Below are 22,546 nucleotides of genomic sequence, written 5' to 3' on the forward strand. Positions count from 1 at the left end.
CTCACAAACCACCCCCCCCTCAGGCTCCAGTGCACCCCCCTGTACCCTCAGGGGCAGGGAGACCCTCTCACTCACAACCCCCCCCCCCCCCCTCAGACTCCAGTGTACCCTCCTGTACCCTTGGGGGGGGAGGAGGGGGTGCAGGGAGACCCTCTCTAGTGTACCCTCGTGTACCCCTGGGGGGGGCGTAGAGAGACTGTTGGACTTGGCCTTTTCTGCAGGGTCATCCCTGAACTTTTTGCCTTCCTCCAATTTTCTCTCTGACCTGTTTTTGTTGGTTTAATGACTCTGGGCACTTTACCACTGCTGACCAGTGCTAAAGTGCATATGCTCGCCCTACTGTAAATTTCTATATGTGATTGGTTTCCATGATTGGCTTATTTGGTTTACTGTCAGACCCCAGTAAAGTGCACCAGGAGTGCCAGGGCTTGTAAATATGAATGCTGCTGGTTGTGCCACCCACAGAAGCAGCCTTTAAAATGTGTCTAGGGTCTGCCACTGCAGAACCTGCATGCAGTCTGGTACTGTCACCCTGGCTGGACAAGTGCACCCACTTGCCAGTCCCTAAAACTCCCCTTTACTTCATGTGAGTCACCCCTATGGTAGGCCCAAGGGCAGGGGGCATTGTAAGCATAAGGTAGGACAAGCCCTGATGCGTGTGGCATGTCTTAATAGTGAATCACAGCCATTTTGTTTTTCCCTATTGTAAGGCTACCTGTTCTCATAGGCCAGAATGGGCTGCTGGAATTATTACACTCTATAATCCCAGCAGGCTCAGGGAACATGGTAGAAAGTCAAGTTTAGTATGCCTGAGCTCATAATAATAAAAATACATCTTTTAGTAAAGTTTATTTTAATATCCTGTGTTTGCAAACACTACTTTTAGAACGTTAGTATTTGCTTGCCTAACCATTTCAGCCCGCCTCTGCCAGGATGTGTATCTGCTCTGGTTTCTGTGAGGGACAGGGCTGGGGCTGACAGGTGGTGAATAGAGGGATTACACCAGGATGGGTGGGGGGAGTGCCCCTTGACTCTGAATAGGGCTGTGCTCTGCCACCTCAATGCTGGCTCCGCCCCCCTGGGGAGCGTCTGATGTCTCTGCCCTGCACCTTGTGAAGAGAGAGGGGAAGACTGTCAACAGAGTACTCCTGGACTGTACTTGTCACCACAATGCTGGCTCCACCTCCTGCGGAGCGGCTGATGTCCCTGCCCTGCTCACTGAAAGGAGAAGCCAGAGTTTGCAAAACAAAGTGCTCAGGGCCTGGACTGGATTAGGCAAAGGCCCCCCTGGCCTGCAAGAACAAAAGAAATGGTGTATAAAAAGAGGAGACCTGCTCCCAAGAAATCAGATCCTGTTTGCGCCAAGAAGAACCTCTGCCCGAAGAGAAGGACCTGGGAAAGCTGCATGGAGGACTACTGTCTCTAGCCTGAGAGACTGGCCTGTGGTGGGTGCCTTGCTGCAAGAAGGAGAGGAGAAAAGACTGAGAGAGACTTTTTAAAAACGACTTGTGCTTTTGTGAACAATCTCCAAGGGCTTGTATTTGAGCTTGCCCCCCTGAACAGAGTCCCAGGACCATTGGACTCTCCATTGCCTTCCCTGACCAGTTGCTGGATCTTGCCTGATCTCTCGTGCCGCTGGGGCCACAATCTGAAGTGCGCCTCGCTCCCCCGTGTGCAGCCTGTGCCTAGCCGCCCCCGCCTCGAGCGACGCCGCTCCCACCTGAGCCGTGTCCGCCCCCCTGGGCCGCCCGCACCCTGTCTCCCTCTTCTCCCTGAGCCGCACCGTCCTTTGCCGCCCCCGCCGCTGGAAAACAGCCCAGAGCACTTTGCGAGGCAAAGAACGCCTGTACGCCTGAAGCGTACTGGCCGCCTCTCTCCCCGTTCCGGCCTTCAGAGATCACCCGCATTGCCCCCCAGAAGCCCTAACGGAAGGTACGGTTCGTACACCATACGCCAAAACATCCACCGCAAACTCCATGGGTCCAGTCTTCAGCGAGGTACGCTGCGTACCTGGGAAACGTACAGCACCGCACCGTAAGTCACCCCCGAGGCAGCGCCGCACCAAGAGAGCCGCCGGTACGGTCCGTACTCGCCGCTAGGTGCCACCTCGCCGCCTCAGTGACTATCAGCTTCGCACCGGACCAGCCCTCTAAATTACCCAGCCTGGTACGGCACGTACCTTTGAAAGCGCATCAGACCGCACCAGCACTGAAGGTACGGCTCGTAAGCCGTGAACCCCGTCAGCACTCCGCATCGCTTGCCTCGCTCCGTGAGGGTCCGCCCGCTCTCCGCCGCATACTAAGACGCCGCCAGAGCCAGGGCCGATCCCGTGAGGAGCCGCCAGCCACCTGGGGCTGTCTGTCCGTGGAGAACACCGCCTGCGAACCGGACTCCCACACAAAGAGGTACTATTAGTTATAACGCGTGCTGCAGAGCGTACGCCACAGGCCCACGAGCCTGCAACGTTTGCCTTCCTACTTTGTGTAACCTTGATCACCATTGGGAGTCGGGCCAGAATCGCGCAACGCGCATAAGTAGCAACAACTTATGCATATTTACTAAGAACTGCATTCTAACTGCCAAAACAACTGTATTGTGGCTCCCTTTTTAAATAACGTTATGATGGTCTTGTATTAAGCCTGCATAGAGATATATATTTATATAAAGCATACTTATTTATACACATAACTACGCCTGGTGTCCATTTGTGGTGTGTTTCTATATTACTGTATCTGGTCATAAATGCTTAACTAACTAACGCCCTGAAGTTTAGCCTTGTCTGTTCGCGCCACGCAACCTAGAGGGTGAGCAAGGGTAATTCTAAGGGGTCATCCTTCGCCCTGACTAGAGGAGAGGGTCCCTGCTTGTCACAAGTGCCTACCTGCGCCAACCAGCGACCCCCAAATCTAACAGAGCCCCTCTCACTAACAAACCATTCCCCCCTCAGGCTCCAGTGCACCCCCCTGTACCCCTGGGGGGGGGGGGGGCAGGGAGACCCTCTCACCCCCACCCCCGGCCCCTCACGCCCCGTGCCCGCGCGCCTCGAGGCCCTGTGCCGCTTCTTGGCGCTGCTCCCGCTCCTGGCTCCGCGGGGTCATTAGCCCAGTAATGGTTTTGAGAGAAGCGAGTCTATAAAAGTTCCCGCTGCAGCGAGTTTGTCGGATGGTTTTTTAATGTTTGAGTGACGTTTTCTCTAAATTGGTCTGTTGAGGAAGCGGGGCGCTGACTAATGGCTATCGCAGAGGGGGCGGGGGGGTCTGGGGGGGCCTTAAGTGGGCCCGGGGTTCTGGCGAGTGAACACGTCTCTCACTAACGCAGGCCCAAAGCCGGGATGACAAGTTAAGCAGGGCAGGTGTGATATCCGGGGGTGCCGGCCATTAGCATCAAACCCGGCCGCAGAAACACCTTGCTGCGCCCCAGGGCTGGCGCTCCCGCCCCGGCCTCGGCTTCCAGAAGCTTCCACCCTGGAGTGTGGGGCCTGGCACGCGTCCAGGCGTGGGCCCCGGGCCCGAGAGGCGCCCAGAGGTGTGCAGCAGGTGCAGTGGCACCGGGAACCCGGGGGCCCCAGAGACACCCAGAGGTATACAGCAGGTGCAGTGGCACCGGGGGCCCGAGAGGCACCCAGAGGTGTGCAGCAGTGGCACCGGGCACCCGGGGGCCCCAGCGACACCCAGAGGTATACAGCAGGTGCAGTGGCACCGGGGGCCCGAGAGGCACCCAGAGGTGTACAGCAGGTGCAGTGGCACCGGGAACCCGAGAGGCACCCAGAGGTGTACAGCAGGTGCAGTGACACCAGGGACCGGGGGCCCCAGAGACACCCAGAGAGTCTTCATCTGTAACCCCCAGTTTATTTATTTATTTTAAAAGTTGTATATAGCGCTAGCTTGACCCGTAGGTATCAGTGCGCTTTACATATTCACTGTAAAAAAAAACAGACGGAAATTGCATTACAAAGTAGGCAGGCAGTAAGGAAGCAAACCAGAGATTACAAAAAATACAGCATGAAAAATAAGGTGGTTAACACAGTCCGGTCACCAACTATCCGTGTGTGCCTTGAACGCCTCCCAGGTCCCTGCAGTGAGCTATCAATGGTGTGGCAGGTGCAGTTGGCACCAGGGGCCCGAGAGGCTCCCAGAGGGGTGTTCAACTGTAACTTCAACGGTGTGCCTCTATCGCAGCCCAGGTCCATCAGGGAGTTGTCATTAGTGCAGCAGGTGCAGTGGCACCAGGAGCCTGAGAAGCGTCCAGAGGGTGTTCATCGGGAACCCCCAGTGTGTGCTTTGAACACCTCCAAGGTCCCTGCAGTGAGCTATCAATAGTGCAGCAGGTGCAGTGACTCAGGAGTCCGAGAGGCACCCAGAGGGGTGTTCATCTGTAACCTCCACAGTGTGACTCTCCTGCCTCCCAGGTCCCTGCAGTGAGCTATCAATAGTGCAACAGGTGCAATGGCACTGGGGCCCCATAGGCCTTGGGGGCCTAAGAGGCCCCATGGGGGTTTCATCCGTAACCCTCAGTGTGTGCCCTGATCGCCTCCCAAGTCCAGTCAGTGAGGGGGCATCTCTTGTCCTGGTTGTGAGCTATCAATGGTGCGGCAGGTGCATTTGCACCAAGACCCTTGACTTTGAGGGCCCATTGAACCTCTACTATGGCGGACTTCTCTTACTAAACCGAAGTCCAGGGCCCTTGGATTAAATGGCAGCCGTAGGATGGTGCAGAGAATATCCCCCATACTTTGTCCGCAAGCCGTGTGAACCCCGGAACCATAGAGACTCCGGGACGGATTATACAACGTTTTTGCTGATGTGGAAAATGGGAAACCATTGGCACCACTGTTGCTGATTTGTGTTAGGGGTGAGAGGGTGTGCTAATAGAATATGCCCCAGGGCATCTATGACGCAAACATTTAATAGCCACAGTACTGTGAGTGCCTTCGTTTATTTTGGTGCCCTGAAGGTTTTGGACCAAAGGAAAGCTTTATTTAGGACACAGGAGCTCTTGAGTCTGGTGCCTGGCGTGTGAGCACCACAACTGGTCGGCATTGAGTCCACTCAAGGCCGCCTGGCCAGCTCCGTTTGCAGCCGTTCCCTGACGCACCTGAGGTTTAGTCCTGCTCTCTGGTTTGGGTTCAAGGCGCTCCATGGTCTGGACTTCGCTCTTCCAGGGTCGAGGACGAATGTTTGTTGGGGATGAAATGTGCAGTCTCTGAATGAAGGTACCCCCATGGGGTGCGGTGTGGTACCACTTTCTGCTGGTCTTCTAGGTTTGAGGCACCAAAGAGTTTATGGACAGTGGCGATCTCCGTGTACCTGATCGGTCTGTCCCTCCGGGGCCATTGAAGCACCTTAGGCTCTCCCCGTCCCCCCCACCCCACCGACTGTTCAGTGTGTGGTGTGTTTACTTTATAACAAGTTTACAAGGCATGTTTTCTCCACTATGAAAGACTGAAGAGTTCTCCATGGCTCCCAGCCTGGTAGCTTCCACAGATGCAAAGCAGGCATGTTAGACTTGGCATCTTTTGGCATCTTTCCCCTGAGTTTTTGCTTTCTGCCCTCCCGGTTTTTACTCTGTTTTTGCTGGCGTAACTTTTCTGCGCACTTTTCTCACTGCTGATCAGTGGTAAAGTGCAAGTGCTCCTGTGGTAAATTGTGTTATGGATTGGTGTTTCCATGATTGGATATTTGATTTGCTTGTTAGTCCCTAGTAAAGTGCACTGTGTGTGCCAGGGCCTGTGAATCAAGTGCTGTTCGTGGGCCGGCAGCACAGATTGTGCCACCCACGTGAGTAGCTCTGAAAAAATAACTCAGACCTGCCATTGCAGAGTCTGTGCGCAGTTTGAAACTGCCATGTCGACTTGGCCAGTGTACACACTTACCAGTTCCTCACCTTCCCTTTTCTTACATGACAGCCACCCCTAAGGTAGGCCCAAGGTACCCCTGTTGGCCGGGTGCGGTGTATGTGAAAGATAGGTGTGTGTGGCATGTCCTGATAGCGAATTACTGCCAATTTCGTTTTTCGCTATTGCAAGGCTACCTGTTCCCCATAGGACAGAATGGGGAGTTTGTTTATAACATCTTATAAACATAACTGGCCCGGGGAATTAGGTAGGAAAATAAAATTTAGTATGCCTGAACCCAGAATCAAAAGATGCATATTTTAGTGAAGGTGATTTTTACATTCTGTGTTTGGAAATACCACTTTTAGAAAGTAGGTATTTTCTTGCTCAGTCATCTTGTGTGCCTCTGCTGGAATGTGGATTGCCTGTCTGGGTTTTGGATGACAGGGGCTGGGGAGGAGCCGTGGCTTCAGATAGTCTAGGTAGGTCGGGAAAGGGCTGAATAGACCTGGGCAGCGATGGGGGGAAGGGGGAGAAGATTTCATTGCACCTGAAATGTCCTGCTCTGCCTCTGACAATGCCGTCTCCACCTCCTGCTTCTGGTTCTGGCTGGGCACAGACACTCTCTGCCTAAGAGATCAAACGATTTGGTGGGGCCCAGACCCCTGAACTTTAGAACTCTTTTGGACCAAGAAGACTGCCACGAAGAAGAGCTGTAGAAGCTGTGAGGAGGAACTGCCACTTTGCTGTGTGCTTTGCTGTGTTGGCCTTTGGTGTTTGCTTTTGGCTTGGGCAGTGAAAGGACTAGACAGAACCCTCTGCAATCTACTTTTGTGAGTTTCTCCAAGGGCTTGAGGTAGAGCTTGCCCCCTGTTCAAGAAGTCTCAGGAAGAAAGATTTCAAGCTCTTCTGCCATCAGCACTCAGGACTGTGTGTTTTGTGCTGCAACAGAGGAAAAGGCACCCCAACGCCGTCTGCAACGCCGCTGCCGACTCTGTGTCATGAAGGCACCGCAGATGGCACAGCCGCAACGCCGCACCATGACCCTGGTCTCACCGACGACGCCTACTGATGCCGCCACTGAGCTGCGGTTCGCAACGCGACCTGTGGGCACTGCACTCCACACCGACTTGCTTCACCACAATGCCTTGGCCTCCCCGATGACGACGCTCCATGCCGAAATCGATGCCGCTGCTTGCACCGTGGTTCGAGGGCAGCGCTCGTAAAGTTACACGACGCACCTCCCTCAACCCACACCACAGCCTTGGCTTACCGACGCCAGTGCCACCGACTCCCGACGGCAGCGCTCCAGCAACGACGACGACGCTGCTTGCACCGCAACCTGCCAGCTCCCTGACGAAAACTGCATTCACTTTGCACCACGACCCTGGTCTCACTGATGACGCCATCTGTTGCCACCACTGAGCCGCTGCTCGCACCGTGACCTGAGGGCGCCGCATGCCGCACCGCTGCACTTCGCCCTGCAGCACCCGAAGCCTGTTGACGCCAGCGCTCCTGACTTCAACAGAGAGGGGTTCGATCTGCAACGCGCGTGACTTCGAGGGCCCAACGACTCCTGCACCGACCTCCAGAACTGACGCCTGCGGGCACCATGCTTTCGGAAGCTCAACGAGAGGCTGCCGACACGCTGCATTTCTAAAAGGTACTGTTTGCCGGTCTTCCCGACACCGTAGCTGGTCAGCCAGATCTGTTTGGAATTGTTTGTTCACGGCCCCGTGATAGCCCCGGACAGAGCTATCGACTTCAAGGAACTGTTTTTCAAGGTTATTTTGATAACTGCAGATTTCGAAGTACTGCATTGTGGATTTTTATGGTTTTTGGCCTTGTCTTAAGTTTATAAAAATATTGGATATTTTTCTAAACTGCTGTGGTGTCCTTTTGTAGTGCTTAGACTGTATTACTGTTGGTTATGTGCAAATGCTTTACACACTGCCTCTAACATAAGCCTGACTGCTCGTGCCAAGCTACCAAGGGGGTGAGCAGGGGTTATTGTAGGAGTGAAACTCCCTTATTGTGACTAGAGTGGCAGTTTCTGGCTGGCTTTGGCACACGCCCTAGCCTACCAAAAATCCAATTTCTAACAAGGCAAGATAGCTGATTTGGCTAATGCACACACTGCTGCGATCTGTGTACCCTCAGAGTCATTGGCAACTCCAGTAAACCCTTCATCCGTCTGATGTTGATAACATGAGTGCAGTTGAAGTTGGTAATAATTAATACTGGTTCGCTAGACAATGACACTATGCAGTCTACAGCACTGTCAGACCAGTTGTGACCTGTACAAGGACCGTCAGACTAGCCTTTATCTGTACAAGAACCATCACAGCCACCATCACCTGCACAAGAACTGTCACAGCAGTCGTCACCTGTGCTAAGACCGTCACAGCCGCCGTCACCTGCACAAGGACTATCACAGACGCTGTCACTTGTACTAAGACCGTTACAGCCGCTGTCACCTGTACAAGGACCGTCACAGCCGCCGTCACCTGCACATGGACTGTCGCAGCCACCGACACCTGTGCTAATACCGTCACAGCCGCCGTCACCTGCACAAGGACCGTCAGACCAGCCATCGCCTCACCGAAGAGCTGGATTGTTGGAGGGGCTCACCCTAAACCGTGTGCGCCCCTGAGGCCTAAGAAAGGGGGCCGCCATCTGCGCATGTGCTCGCAGTGTTTGCAGTGTGCTGAGGTGAGTTTTAGCCACACTAGTCCCACCAGATGGGGGCGTCCTCGAGCTTCTGGCCTCTCTTTCAATCAATCAAGGATTTATAAAGCGCTGCAAATCACCTGTGAAGGTCTCAAGGCGCTGGAGTTGCTAACTCCTTCCTGGTGTCGGCCTCAAAGAGGGAAAAACAAGTAGAAAGCGGTGAGAACGAGGGGAAAGCAAGCAGACACGACCCGCTGCCTCCGACTCAGACCCACCTGGCACCCCAAAGGGAAGCCTTTCTTCAACCACCCCCCCCCACCCCTTGGACTTATCGCGAACCCGACACCCCCTGAATCTAGGGTGCTGGCCATCGCCCCTGCTCAGCAGGGAGCAGTGATGGGTTGTGAGGGTGCTCGGGTCCGCAGAGCCCATGCCCGGGAGGAGGAGGTTGCGCGGGGGCGCAGCAGGGCGCGCAGTAAACGCGCAGCACAATTAGTGCCGCCAAGAGCGGACGTCCTGGCCTGGCGCCCTCCTCACAAGCTCGGGCCCTTTCCGGCCCCCCCTAAAGAATGCCCCCCAGATCCCGCGCTCACGGTCCAAGCTGTGATCCGCATCATTGGGTCTGCCCAGATCCCCACTCGTGCGCCTTGAAGCCCGCCCCCGAGGCGCGTCTGGGCATCCAATCAGCCTCCGTCGCCTGGGCTGGGGCCGGGTCTGGGCTGCAGAGGCTCGTGGACCCCGCAGACCTCAGCAGGTCACCGGGGAGGCAAGCGTCTAACTAGAGGCGCTAGGAGGTTGTCAGAGAAGGCACTTCAGTGTCAACAGACACGATCAGATGTCCCGGAAACTGACTGATTATCAGACACTCAGCTGCCAGAGGAATCAACTGACTATCGGACATATACAGCTGTCCCAGGAACTGGCTAATTATCTGGCACAATCAGTTGTCCCCGGAACTGACTATTAGACACAATCAGCTGTCCTGGGATCTGACCGACTGACTGACTAGCACATGCAATCAGCTGTTCAATCAGTCATATCAATCATAACATTTGCAAATCGCACTACATACCCGTGAGGGTCTCAAGGCGCTGGGGGGGGGGGGGGGCTGCTACTGCTCAAATAGCCAGGTCTTGAGAAGCCTCGTGAAGGTTAGAAGGTCCTGGGTCTGCCGTAGCCAGGTTTTGGCGACGAGGTGGGAGAACGATCTGCCGCCGGTGGTCGCTCTTCGGATGTGGAGGATGGTGGCGAGGTCGGTAGAGCGAAGCTGGCGGTTTGGGGTGTAGAAGGTGAGACGTCTGTGGAGGTATGCCGGTCCGGTGTTGTGGAGTGCATTGTGAGCATGGGTGAGGAGCTTGAAGGTGATCCTCTTGTTGACGGGGAGCCAGTGCAGGTCTCTCTGGTGGGGTGTGATGTGGCTGCGGTGAGGGATGTCGAGGACAAGGTGTGCAGAGGCGCTCTGAATGCGTTGTATTCATTTCAGGAGTTTGGCTGAGGGTCCTGCGTAGCGGGCGTTACCGTAGTCCAGCCTTCTGCTGACGAGGGCCTGGGTGACCGTTCTTCTTGTTTCGGTGGGGATCCACCTGTAGATCTTGAGGAGCATGCGGAGGGTGTTGAAGCAGGAGGAGAAGACGCCGTTGACTTGCTTGATCATGGAGAGGGTGGAGTCGAGGATGACGCCTAGGTTGCGTGCATGGTCGGTGGGTGTTGGTGCTGTTCCCAGAGCGGCCGGCCACCAGGAGCCGTCCCAGGCTGAGGGGGTGGAGCCGAGGATGAGGACTTCCGTCTTGTCTGAGTTCAGCTTCAGACAGCTGTTCTTCATCCACTCTGTGACGGCCTTCATTCCTTCGTGAAGGTTGGTTTTGACGGTGATGGGGTCCTTGGTGAGGGAGAGGATCAGCTGTGTGTCGTCAGCGTCAGAGATGATGTTGAGGTCGTGCAGATGGGCGACGTGAGCGAGTGGTACCATGTAGATGTTGAACAATGACGGGCTGAGGGATGAGCCCTGGGGCACCCCGCAGATGATCTCGGTGGCTCCGGATCGAAAAGGAGGAGGCGGACGCTCTGGGTTCTGCCGGAGAGGAAGGAGGTGGTCCAGTTCAGTGCTTTGTCTCGAATCCCTGCATTGTGGAGGCGTGTGCGTAGGGTGCGGTGGCAGACAGTGTCGAAGGCGGCTGACAGGTCCAGGAGGATGTGGGCCGCTGTTTCGCCATTGTCCAGTAGAATCCTGATGTCATCTGTGGCAGCGATGAGGGCAGTTTGGTGCTGTGGTTGCTGCAGAACCCGGACTGGGACGGATCCAGGATGCTCTTATCCTCGAGGTAGCGGGTCAGTTGTCTGTTGAAGGTCTTCTCGATGACCTTCGCCGGGAACGGGAGCAGGGAGATGGGTCGGAAGTTCTTGAGGTCCTTGGGATCAGCCTTGGGTTTTTGGGTAGGGCGTTGATCTCGGCGTGCTTCCAGCTTTCCGGGAAGGTCGCAGTCTCGAAGGAGATGTTGATGGCCTTGCGGAGATGGGGTGCGATGGTGGCGCTGGCTTTGTTGAAGATGTTGTGTGGGCATGGGTCTGACGGAGAGCCGGAGTGGATGGTGTTCATGATTTTGATGGTGTCGTCGTTGTTTATGTTGGTCCAGGTGAGCAGGGGATCAGTGATGATGGTGGCCGTGAGGTCGGAGGTCTCGGTGATTGTCGGGCGGTCAGGGTGCTGAAGCTGTCATGGATGTCTGCGATCTTGCGATAGAAGAAGGAGGCAAGGGCGTCGCACAGGTCTTGCGAAGGTGGGATGTCGTTGGTGTTGGAGCTGGGGTTGGAGAGCTCCTTCACGATGTTGAAGAGCTCTTTGCTGTTGTGTGCGTTGTTGTCTAGGCGGTCTGTGAAGGGTTCCTTTTGGCGGATCTGATGAGGTGATGGTGTCTGCGGATGGCTTTCTTGTGGGCTGCGTAGCTGTCCGGTGTCTGTTTGCTGTGCCATTTCTTCTCTAGTTTTCGACAGGTTTGCTTGGAGGCCTGGAGGTCAGTGGTAAACCAACTGGCTTTCTTGTTGGTGTGTCTGTTGGAGGGTTTTGTGAGCGGGGTGAGGGTGTTGGTGCAGTCGTCGGTCCACTGTCTGAGGTTGCGGGCGGTGGTGTCGGGGTCAGTGGGGTCAATGGGTGGGCTTCGGGCGAGGGTAGTGTTTAGCTGGTCTTCCGTGACTTTGCTCCAGCATCGGCGAGGGATCTGTTGAGTGCGGTGGTGCGTGGTGGGTTTCCTGAAGGTGAAGTGGATGTAGCGATGGTCGGTCCAGTGGAGTTCAGTGATGTGACTGAAGGAGACGTGTGAGCTTGTGGAGAAGATGGGGTCAAGCGTGTGGCCAGCAGAGTGGGTGGGTGTTGTGACGAGCTGTCTGAGTCCAAGGTTGGCGAGGTTGTCAATCAAGGTGGTGGAGTTGGTGTCGTTGTTGTTCTCGAGGTGGAAGTTCAGGTCCACGAGGAGGATGTAGTCTGTGGAGGCGAGGGCGTGCGTACTGACGGAGTCAGCGATGGCGTCGCTGAACTGTGGCCGTGGTCCGGGGGGTCTGTAGATGAGTGTTCCTCTGAGGGTGGTGTTGGGATCAGTGTGGATCTGGAAGTGCAGGTTTTTGTCTGTGTTGAGGGTGTCGTTGGTGCTGGTCAAGACTCTGAGGGTGTTCCTGTGGATGATGGCGATTCCTCCTGTTCCATTGGTGCGGTCCCTGCAAGTGATCTTGTAGCTGTCAGGGATGGCTATGGTGATGTCGGGTGCCGAGGAGGAGTACATCCAGGTCTCCGTCAGGAAGGCGACGTCTGGGAGGTGGAGTCGAGTAGGTGCCAGAGTTCGATGGAGTGTTTCCTGGCAGAGCGGGTGTTGACTAAAATGCATCTCAGGTGGTTGCGTCCTATCTCGGTGGCTGGTTTGGTGGCTCAGAGGCTGGTGAAGCTGCAGCTCTGGCAGGAGAAGGGTCCTTGGGTGCACTTCGGGCGGCCAGGAAGCAGGTGTGTGATCGTCCGGTGTTGAGTGCGTGGAGGGTGCTGGCATCGTAGCGGAGACGGGCGTCGTGGCGTTCGCGGGGGCTAGGGGTTTTGGCCCTGGGCGCGGTCCAGGCGCAGACGGGCTGGCCTTAGGCGTGCCCGCTGCACGCGTCTGCCACAAGAAGGGGAGGTGGGAGCGAACGGATGGGCGAGCGGGAGCAGGGGACGCAGCGGCGGGAAAACGGGCGAAGGGTACAGAAGGCAAAAGGGAGAATAACAAAATCAGGAAAAGGAGAAATAAAACAGCACAAACCAGAGAAGCAATACAATACAATGTAAGGCTACAGAAACAAACTTGAGAAACACAACAATAACAATACCTATGGCCTACCACTGGCCACCAGGGATGAGGCGCAGGTGGTAGCCTGCGTGTGGAGGAGGGCCTCCAACTCTTGTCAGCAGCTGGGGCTCAAGGGCACGGACACACAGGGGGTGCTGTGCGGCGTGGAGAGCGACCTGGCTGTTCTAGAAACCTACTGACTATCGGGCATAGACAGCTGCTGTCCTAGGAACCGGCTAAGTACCTGACACCCCAGGACTCGACTGATAATCAGACACAACCAGTTGTCACAGGAACTGACTATCAGTCACAATCAGGTGCCTTAGGAACTCAGTGATTATCAGACAGTCACCTGTCCTAGAAACCTAACGATTATCAAACACTATCAGATATGACGGAATAAACTGATTTTTAGACCCAACCAGCTGTGCCAGGAACTGACTATCGGACATAGACAGCTGTCCTAGGAACCGGCTAATAATCTGACATCTCGAGACCTGACTGATAATCAGACACAAACAGTTGTCATTGAAACTGACTATCAAACATAATCAGCTGCCTTAGGAACTGATTGATTATCAGACACAGTCAGCTGTCCCAGGTACTGACTGATTATCAGACACAGTCAGCTGTTCCAGGAACTGACTGATTATCAGACCTAGTCAGCTGTCCCAGGAACTGACTGACTATCAGACCTAGTCAGCTGTCCCAGGAACTGACTGATTATCAGACCTAGTCAGCTGTCCCAGGAACTGACTGACTATCAGACCTAGTCAGCTGTCCCAGGAACTGGCTGATTATCGGACACAGTCAGCTGTCCCAGGAACTGACTGATTATCAGAAACAGTCAGCTGTTCCAGGAACTGGCTGATTATCAGACACAGTCAGCTGTCCCTGGAACTGGCTGATTATCAGACACAGTCAGCTGTCCCAGGAACTGACTGATTATCAGACACAGTCAGCTGTTCCAGGAACTGGCTGATTATCAGACACAGCCAGCTGTCCCAGGAACTGGCTGATTATCAGACACAGTCAGCTGTCCCAGGAACTGACTGATTATCAGACACAGTCAGCTGTTCCAGGAACTGGCTGATTATCAGACACAGTCAGCTGTCCCAGGAACTGACTGATTATCAGACACAGTCAGCTGTCCCAGGAACTGACTGATTATCAGACACAGGCACCTGTCCCAGGAACTGACTGATTATCATACACAGTCAGCTGTTCCAGGAGCTGGCTGATTAGCAGACACAGTCAGCTGTCCCAGGAACTGACTGACTATCAGACCTAGTCAGCTGTTCCAGGAACTGGCTGATTATCAGACCTAGTCAGCTGTCCCAGGAACTGACTGATTATCAGACATAGTCAGCTGTCCCAGGAACTGGCTGATTATCGGACATAGTCAGCTGTCCCAGGAACTGGCTGATTATCGGACACAGTCAACTGTCCCAGGAACTGACTGATTATCAGACATAGTCAGCTGTCCCAGGAACTGGCTGATTATTAGACATAGTCAGCTGTCCCAGGAACTGACTGATTATCAGACACAGTCAGCTGTCCCAGGAACTGGCTGATTATCGGACACAGTCAACTGTCCCAGGAACTGGCTTATTATCAGACACAGTCAACTGTCCCAGGAACTGACTGATTATCAGACACAGTCAGCTGTCCCAGGAACTGGCTGATTATCGGACACAGTCAGCTTTCCCAGGAACTGGCTGATTATCGGACACAGTCAGCGTTCCCAGGAACTGGCTGATTATCGGACACAGTCAGCTTTCCCAGGAACTGGCTGATTATCAGACACAGTCAGCTTTCCCAGGAACTGGCTGATTATCGGACACAGTCAGCTTTCCCAGGAACTGGCTGATTATCGGACACAGTCAGCTTTCCCAGGAACTGGCTGATTATCAGACACAGTCAGCTTTCCCAGGAACTGGCTGATTATCGGACACAGTCAGCTTTCCCAGGAACTGGCTGATTATCGGACACAGTCAGCTTTCCCAGGAACTGGCTGATTATCAGACACAGTCAGCTGTCACAGGAACTGGCTGATTATCGGACACAGTCAGCTGTCCCAGGAACTGGCTGATTATCAGACACAGTCAGCTGTCCCAGGAACTGACTGATTATCAGACACAGTCAGCTGTCCCAGGAACTGACTGATTATCAGACACAGTCAGCTGTCCCAGGAACTGACTGATTATCAGACACAGTCAGCTGTTCCAGGAACTGGCTGATTATCAGACATAGCCAGCTGTCCCAGGAACTGGCTGATTATCAGACACAGTCAGCTGTCCCAGGAACTGACTGATTATCAGACACAGTCAGCTGTTCCAGGAACTGGCTGATTATCAGACACAGTCAGCTGTCCCAGGAACTGACTGATTATCAGATACAGTCAGCTGTCCCAGGAACTGACTGATTATCAGACACAGGCACCTGTCCCAGGAACTGACTGATTATCAGACCTAGTCAGCTGTTCCAGGAACTGGCTGATTATCAGACCTAGTCAGCTGTCCCAGGAACTGACTGATTATCAGACATAGTCAGCTGTCCCAGGAACTGGCTGATTATCGGACGTAGTCAGCTGTCCCAGGAACTGGCTGATTATCGGACACAGTCAACTGTCCCAGGAACTGACTGATTATCAGACATAGTCAGCTGTCCCAGGAACTGGCTGATTATCAGACATAGTCAGCTGTCCCAGGAACTGACTGATTATCAGACACAGTCAGCTGTCCCAGGAACTGGCTGATTATCGGACACAGTCAACTGTCCCAGGAACTGGCTGATTATCAGACACAGTCAACTGTCCCAGGAACTGACTGATTATCAGACACAGGCACCTGTCCCAGGAACTGACTGACTATCAGACCTAGTCAGCTGTTCCAGGAACTGGCTGATTATCAGACCTAGTCAGCTGTCCCAGGAACTGACTGATTATCAGACATAGTCAGCTGTCCCAGGAACTGGCTGATTATCGGACACAGTCAACTGTCCCAGGAACTGACTGATTATCAGACATAGTCAGCTGTCCCAGGAACTGGCTGATTATCAGACATAGTCAGCTGTCCCAGGAACTGACTGATTATCAGACACAGTCAGCTGTCCCAGGAACTGGCTGATTATCGGACACAGTCAACTGTCCCAGGAACTGGCTGATTATCAGACACAGTCAACTGTCCCAGGAACTGACTGATTATCAGACACAGTCAGCTGTCCCAGGAACTGGCTGATTATCGGACACAGTCAGCTTTCCCAGGAACTGGCTGATTATCGGACACAGTCAGCTTTCCCAGGAACTGGCTGATTATCGGACACAGTCAGCTTTCCCAGGAACTGGCTGATTATCAGACACAGTCAGCTTTCCCAGGAACTGGCTGATTATCGGACACAGTCAGCTTTCCCAGGAACTGGCTGATTATCGGACACAGTCAGCTTTCCCAGGAACTGACTGATTATCAGACATAGTCAGCTGTCCCAGGAACTGGCTGATTATCGGACATAGTCAGCTGTCCCAGGAACTGGCTGATTATCGGACACAGTCAACTGTCCCAGGAACTGACTGATTATCAGACATAGTCAGCTGTCCCAGGAACTGGCTGATTATTAGACATAGTCAGCTGTCCCAGGAACTGACTGATTATCAGACACAGTCAGCTGTCCCAGGAACTGGCTGATTATCGGACACAGTCAGCTTTCCCAGGAACTGGCTGATTATCGGACACAGTCAGCGTTCCCAGGAACTGGCTGATTATCGGACACAGTCAGCTTTCCCAGGAACTGGCTGATTATCAGACACAGTCAGCTTTCCCAGGAACTGGCTGATTATCGGACACAGTCAGCTTTCCCAGGAACTGGCTGATTATCGGACACAGTCAGCTTTCCCAGGAACTGGCTGATTATCAGACACAGTCAGCTTTCCCAGGAACTGACTGATTATCAGACACAGTCAGCTTTCCCAGGAACTGGCTGATTATCGGACACAGTCAGCTTTCCCAGGAACTGGCTGATTATCAGACACAGTCAGCTGTCACAGGAACTGGCTGATTATCGGACACAGTCAGCTGTCCCAGGAACTGGCTGATTATCAGACACAGTCAGCTGTCCCAGGAACTGACTGATTATCAGACACAGTCAGCTGTCCCAGGAACTGACTGATTATCAGACACAGTCAGCTGTCCCAGGAACTGACTGATTATCAGACACAGTCAGCTGTTCCAGGAACTGGCTGATTATCAGACATAGCCAGCTGTCCCAGGAACTGGCTGATTATCAGACACAGTCAGCTGTCCCAGGAACTGACTGATTATCAGACACAGTCAGCTGTTCCAGGAACTGGCTGATTATCAGACACAGTCAGCTGTCCCAGGAACTGACTGATTATCAGATACAGTCAGCTGTCCCAGGAACTGACTGATTATCAGACACAGGCACCTGTCCCAGGAACTGACTGATTATCAGACACAGTCAGCTGTTCCACGAGCTGGCTGATTAGCAGACACAGTCAGCTGTCCCAGGAACTGACTGACTATCAGACCTAGTCAGCTGTTCCAGGAACTGGCTGATTATCAGACCTAGTCAGCTGTCCCAGGAACTGACTGATTATCAGACATAGTCAGCTGTCCCAGGAACTGGCTGATTATCGGACATAGTCAGCTGTCCCAGGAACTGGCTGATTATCGGACACAGTCAACTGTCCCAGGAACTGACTGATTATCAGACATAGTCAGCTGTCCCAGGAACTGGCTGATTATCAGACCTAGTCAGCTGTCCCAGGAACTGACTGATTATCAGACACAGTCAACTGTCCCAGGAACTGACTGATTATCAGACACAGTCAGCTGTCCCAGGAACTGGCTGATTATCGGACACAGTCAGCTTTCCCAGGAACTGGCTGATTATCGGACACAGTCAGCTTTCCCAGGAACTGGCTGATTATCGGACACAGTCAGCTTTCCCAGGAACTGGCTGATTATCAGACACAGTCAGCTTTCCCAGGAACTGGCTGATTATCGGACACAGTCAGCTTTCCCAGGAACTGGCTGATTATCGGACACAGTCAGCTTTCCCAGGAACTGACTGATTATCAGACATAGTCAGCTGTCCCAGGAACTGGCTGATTATCGGACATAGTCAGCTGTCCCAGGAACTGGCTGATTATCGGACACAGTCAACTGTCCCAGGAACTGACTGATTATCAGACATAGTCAGCTGTCCCAGGAACTGGCTGATTATTAGACATAGTCAGCTGTCCCAGGAACTGACTGATTATCAGACACAGTCAGCTGTCCCAGGAACTGGCTCATTATCGGACACAGTCAACTGTCCCAGGAACTGGCTTATTATCAGACACAGTCAACTGTCCCAGGAACTGACTGATTATCAGACACAGTCAGCTTTCCCAGGAACTGGCTGATTATCGGACACAGTCAGCGTTCCCAGGAACTGGCTGATTATTGGACACAGTCAGCTTTCCCAGGAACTGGCTGATTATCAGACACAGTCAGCTTTCCCAGGAACTGGCTGATTATCGGACACAGTCAGCTGTCCCAGGAACTGACTGATTATCAGATACAGTCAGCTGTCCCAGGAACTGACTGATTATCAGACACAGGCACCTGTCCCAGGAACTGACTGATTATCAGACCTAGTCAGCTGTTCCTGGAACTGGCTGATTATCAGACCTAGTCAGCTGTCCCAGGAACTGACTGATTATCAGACATAGTCAGCTGTCCCAGGAACTGGCTGATTATCGGACATAGTCAGCTGTCCCAGGAACTGGCTGATTATCGGACACAGTCAACTGTCCCAGGAACTGACTGATTATCAGACATAGTCAGCTGTCCCAGGAACTGGCTGATTATCAGACATAGTCAGCTGTCCCAGGAACTGACTGATTATCAGACACAGTCAGCTGTCCCAGGAACTGACTGACTATCAGACCTAGTCAGCTGTTCCAGGAACTGGCTGATTATCAGACCTAGTCAGCTGTCCCAGGAACTGACTGATTATCAGACATAGTCAGCTGTCCCAGGAACTGGCTGATTATCGGACATAGTCAGCTGTCCCAGGAACTGGCTGATTATCGGACACAGTCAACTGTCCCAGGAACTGACTGATTATCAGACATAGTCAGCTGTCCCAGGAACTGGCTGATTATCAGACATAGTCAGCTGTCCCAGGAACTGACTGATTATCAGACACAGTCAGCTGTCCCAGGAACTGGCTGATTATCGGACACATTCAACTGTCCCAGGAACTGGCTGATTATCAGACACAGTCAACTGTCCCAGGAACTGACTGATTATCAGACACAGTCAGCTGTCCCAGGAACTGGCTGATTATCGGACACAGTCAGCTTTCCCAGGAACTGGCTGATTATCGGACACAGTCAGCTTTCCCAGGAACTGGCTGATTATCGGACACAGTCAGCTTTCCCAGGAACTGGCTGATTATCAGACACAGTCAGCTTTCCCAGGAACTGGCTGATTATCGGACACAGTCAGCTTTCCCAGGAACTGGCTGATTATCGGACACAGTCAGCTTTCCCAGGAACTGACTGATTATCAGACATAGTCAGCTGTCCCAGGAACTGGCTGATTATCGGACATAGTCAGCTGTCCCAGGAACTGGCTGATTATCGGACACAGTCAACTGTCCCAGGAACTGACTGATTATCAGACATAGTCAGCTGTCCCAGGAACTGGCTGATTATTAGACATAGTCAGCTGTCCCAGGAACTGACTGATTATCAGACACAGTCAGCTGTCCCAGGAACTGGCTGATTATCGGACACAGTCAACTGTCCCAGGAACTGGCTTATTATCAGATACAGTCAACTGTCCCAGGAACTGACTGATTATCAGACACAGTCAGCTGTCCCAGGAACTGGCTGATTATCGGACACAGTCAGCTTTCCCAGGAACTGGCTGATTATCGGACACAGTCAGCGTTCCCAGGAACTGGCTGATTATCGGACACAGTCAGCTTTCCCAGGAACTGGCTGATTATCGGACACAGTCAGCTTTCCCAGGAACTGGCTGATTATCGGACACAGTCAGCTTTCCCAGGAACTGGCTGATTATCGGACACAGTCAGCTTTCCCAGGAACTGGCTGATTATCAGACACAGTCAGCTTTCCCAGGAACTGGCTGATTATCAGACACAGTCAGCTTTCCCAGGAACTGGCTGATTATCGGACACAGTCAGCTTTCCCAGGAACTGCCTGATTATCAGACACAGTCAGCTGTCACAGGAACTGGCTGATTATCGGACACAGTCAGCTGTCCCAGGAACTGGCTGATTATCAGACACAGTCAGCTGTCCCAGGAACTGACTGATTATCAGACACAGTCAGCTGTCCCAGGAACTGACTGATTATCAGACACAGTCAGCTGTCCCAGGAACTGACTGATTATCAGACACAGTCAGCTGTTCCAGGAACTGGCTGATTATCAGACATAGCCAGCTGTCCCAGGAACTGGCTGATTATCAGACACAGTCAGCTGTCCCAGGAACTGACTGATTATCAGACACAGTCAGCTGTTCCAGGAACTGGCTGATTATCAGACACAGTCAGCTGTCCCAGGAACTGACTGATTATCAGATACAGTCAGCTGTCCCAGGAACTGACTGATTATCAGACACAGGCACCTGTCCCAGGAACTGACTGATTATCAGACACAGTCAGCTGTTCCACGAGCTGGCTGATTAGCAGACACAGTCAGCTGTCCCAGGAACTGACTGACTATCAGACCTAGTCAGCTGTTCCAGGAACTGGCTGATTATCAGACCTAGTCAGCTGTCCCAGGAACTGACTGATTATCAGACATAGTCAGCTGTCCCAGGAACTGGCTGATTATCGGACATAGTCAGCTGTCCCAGGAACTGGCTGATTATCGGACACAGTCAACTGTCCCAGGAACTGACTGATTATCAGACATAGTCAGCTGTCCCAGGAACTGGCTGATTATCAGACCTAGTCAGCTGTCCCAGGAACTGACTGATTATCAGACACAGTCAGCTGTCCCAGGAACTGGCTGATTATCGGACACAGTCAACTGTCCCAGGAACTGGCTGATTATCAGACACAGTCAACTGTCCCAGGAACTGACTGATTATCAGACACAGTCAGCTGTCCCAGGAACTGGCTGATTATCGGACACAGTCAGCTTTCCCAGGAACTGGCTGATTATCGGACACAGTCAGCTTTCCCAGGAACTGGCTGATTATCGGACACAGTCAGCTTTCCCAGGAACTGGCTGATTATCAGACACAGTCAGCTTTCCCAGGAACTGGCTGATTATCGGACACAGTCAGCTTTCCCAGGAACTGGCTGATTATCGGACACAGTCAGCTTTCCCAGGAACTGACTGATTATCAGACATAGTCAGCTGTCCCAGGAACTGGCTGATTATCGGACATAGTCAGCTGTCCCAGGAACTGGCTGATTATCGGACACAGTCAACTGTCCCAGGAACTGACTGATTATCAGACATAGTCAGCTGTCCCAGGAACTGGCTGATTATTAGACATAGTCAGCTGTCCCAGGAACTGACTGATTATCAGACACAGTCAGCTGTCCCAGGAACTGGCTGATTATCGGACACAGTCAACTGTCCCAGGAACTGGCTTATTATCAGACACAGTCAACTGTCCCAGGAACTGACTGATTATCAGACACAGTCAGCTTTCCCAGGAACTGGCTGATTATCGGACACAGTCAGCGTTCCCAGGAACTGGCTGATTATTGGACACAGTCAGCTTTCCCAGGAACTGGCTGATTATCAGACACAGTCAGCTTTCCCAGGAACTGGCTGATTATCGGACACAGTCAGCTTTCCCAGGAACTGGCTGATTATCGGACACAGTCAGCTTTCCTAGGAACTGGCTGATTATCAGACACAGTCAGCTTTCCCAGGAACTGGCTGATTATCGGACACAGTCAGCTGTCCCAGGAACTGGCTGATTATCGGACACAGTCAGCTGTCCCAGGAACTGGCTGATTATCGGACACAGTCAGCTTTCCCAGGAACTGGCTGATTATCAGACACAGTCAGCTGTCACAGGAACTGGCTGATTATCGGACACAGTCAGCTGTCCCAGGAACTGGCTGATTATCAGACACAGTCAGCTGTCCCAGGAACTGACTGATTATCAGACACAGTCAGCTGTCCCAGGAACTGACTGATTATCAGACACAGTCAGCTGTCCCAGGAACTGACTGATTATCAGACACAGTCAGCTGTTCCAGGAACTGGCTGATTATCAGACATAGCCAGCTGTCCCAGGAACTGGCTGATTATCAGACACAGTCAGCTGTCCCAGGAACTGACTGATTATCAGACACAGTCAGCTGTTCCAGGAACTGGCTGATTATCAGACACAGTCAGCTGTCCCAGGAACTGACTGATTATCAGACACAGTCAGCTGTCCCAGGAACTGACTGATTATCAGACACAGGCACCTGTCCCAGGAACTGACTGATTATCAGACACAGTCAGCTGTTCCACGAGCTGGCTGATTAGCAGACACAGTCAGCTGTCCCAGGAACTGACTGACTATCAGACCTAGTCAGCTGTTCCAGGAACTGGCTGATTATCAGACCTAGTCAGCTGTCCCAGGAACTGACTGATTATCAGACATAGTCAGCTGTCCCAGGAACTGGCTGATTATCGGACATAGTCAGCTGTCCCAGGAACTGGCTGATTATCGGACACAGTCAACTGTCCCA

General features: G+C 53.0%; 1 protein-coding gene across 1 annotated transcript in view; it reads left to right on the forward strand.

The window, feature by feature from the left end:
* Positions 1-22,546, forward strand: part of SLC25A21 (solute carrier family 25 member 21) — a 532,803-nt gene that overhangs the window by 481,126 nt on the left and 29,131 nt on the right. The window lies entirely within an intron of this gene.

The sequence above is a fragment of the Lissotriton helveticus genome, chromosome 9 (assembly GCF_964261635.1).
Source record: "Lissotriton helveticus chromosome 9, aLisHel1.1, whole genome shotgun sequence".
NCBI classification, from domain to species: Eukaryota; Metazoa; Chordata; class Amphibia; order Caudata; family Salamandridae; genus Lissotriton; species Lissotriton helveticus.